Consider the following 2,214-nt stretch of genomic DNA (forward strand, 5'->3'; position numbering starts at 1 on the left):
TGTGACTTCTCATGATCATCAACCTACAAAAGACATAAAATAACAAGGAAAATAGATAAAAATATAACATTGGGTTGCCTCCCAACAAGCGCTTCTTTAATGTCAGTAGCTTGACAGTGGGCTCTCATGGAGCCTCAGAAATGCTCAGAGCAATGTTGGAACCTCCCAACACCAAACTTAGAGTTTGAATGTGGGGGTTCAACACCAAACTTAGAGTTTGGTTGTGGCCTCCCAACACCAAACTTAGAGTTTGACTGTGGGGGCTCTGTTTGACTCTGTTTTGAGAGAAGCTCTTCATGCTTCCTCTCCATGGTGACAGAGGGGTATCCTTGGGCCTTAAACACCAAGGATTCTTCATTCACTTGAATGATCAACTCTCCTCTATCAACATCAATCACATTCTTTGCTGTGGCTAGGAAGGGTCTGCCAAGGATGATGGATTCATCCATGCACTTCCCAGTCTCTAGGACTATGAAATCAGTAGGGATGTAATGGTCTTCAACTTTTACCAGAACATCCTCTACAAGTCCATAAGCTTGTTTTCTTGAGTTGTCTGCCATCTCTAGTGAGATTTTTGCAGCTTGCACCTCAAAGATCCCTAGCTTCTCCATTACAGAGAGAGGCATGAGGTTTATACTTGACCCTAAGTCACACAAGGCCTTCTTGAAGGTCATGGTGCCTATGGTACAAGGTATTGAAAACTTCCCAGGATCTTGTCTCTTTTGAGGCAGTTTCTGCCTAGACAAGTCATCCAGTTCTTTGGTGAGCAAAGGAGGTTCATCCTCCCAAGTCTCATTTCCAAACAACTTGTCATTTAGCTTCATGATTGCTCCAAGGTATTTAGCAACTTGCTCTTCAGTGACATACTCATCCTCTTCAGAGGAAGAATACTCATCAGAGCTCATGAATGGCAGAAGTAAGTCCAATGGAATCTCTATAGTCTCATTTTGAGCCTCAGATTCCCATGGTTCCTCATTGGGGAACTCATTGGAGGCCAGTGGACGTCCATTGAGGCCTTCCTCAGTGGCGTTCACTGCCTCTCTTTCCTCTCCAAATTCGGCCATGTTGATGGCCTTGCACTCTCCTTTTGGATTTTCTTCTGTATTGCTTGGAAGAGTGCTAGGAGGGAGTTCAGTAATTCTCTTGCTCAGCTGACCCACTTGTGCCTCCAAATTTCTAATAGAGGACCTTGTTTCAGTCATGAAACTTTGAGTGGTTTTGATTAGATCAGAGACCATGGTTGCTAAGTTAGAGTTATTCTGCTTAGAACTCTCTGTCTGTTGAAGAGAAGATGATGGAAAAGGCTTGCTATTGCTAAACCTGTTTCTTCCACCATTATTATTGTTGAAACCTTGTTGAGGTCTCTGTTGATCCTTCCATGAAAGATTTGGATGATTTCTCCATGAAGGATTATAGGTGTTTCCATAGGGTTCTCCCATGTAATTCACCTCTTTCATTGAAGGGTTCTCAGGATCATAAGCTTCTTCCTCAGATGAAGCTTCCTTAGTACTGCTTGGTGCATTTTGCATTCCAGACAGACTTTGAGAAATCATATTGACTTGTTGAGTCAATATTTTGTTCTGAGACAATATGGCATTCAGAGTGTCAATCTTAAGAACTCCTTTCTTCTGACTAGTCCCATTGTTCACAGGATTCCTTTCAGAAGTGTACATGAATTGGTTATTTGCAACCATTTCAATCAGCTCTTGAGCTTCTGTAGGCGTCTTCTTCAGATGAAGAGAGCCTCCAGCAGAGCTATCCAAAGACATCTTGGATAGTTCAGAGAGACCATCATAGAAAATACCTATGATGCTCCATTCAGAAAGCATATCAGAAGGACACTTTCTGATTAATTGTTTGTATCTTTCCCAAGCTTCATAGAGGGATTCTCCTTCCTTCTGTCTGAAGGTTTGGACTTCCACTCTAAGCTTACTCAATTTTTGAGGTGGAAAGAACTTTGCCAAGAAGGCATTGACCAGCTTTTCCCAAGAGTCCAGGCTTTCTTTAGGTTGTGAGTCCAACCATGTCCTAGCTCTGTCTCTTACAGCAAAAGGGAATAGCATGAGTCTATAGACCTCAGGGTCAACCCCATTAGTCTTGACAGTGTCACAGATTTGCAAGAATTCAGCTAAAAACTGATGAGGATCTTCCAATGGAAGTCCATGGAACTTGCAATTCTGTTGCATTAGAGAAACTAATTGAGGCTTAAGCTCA

General features: G+C 42.4%; 1 non-coding gene across 1 annotated transcript; it reads left to right on the forward strand.

Moving 5' to 3' along the window:
• The first annotated feature begins 1,823 nt into the window (after nucleotides 1-1,823).
• On the forward strand, nucleotides 1,824-1,931 carry LOC112793883 (small nucleolar RNA R71). The gene has a single exon (XR_003198571.1). It is a non-coding gene; the product is annotated as a small nucleolar RNA R71 (small nucleolar RNA).
• Nucleotides 1,932-2,214: the final 283 nt, after the last annotated feature.

The sequence above is a fragment of the Arachis hypogaea genome, chromosome 3, assembly GCF_003086295.3.
Source record: "Arachis hypogaea cultivar Tifrunner chromosome 3, arahy.Tifrunner.gnm2.J5K5, whole genome shotgun sequence".
Taxonomy (NCBI): Eukaryota; Viridiplantae; Streptophyta; class Magnoliopsida; order Fabales; family Fabaceae; genus Arachis; species Arachis hypogaea.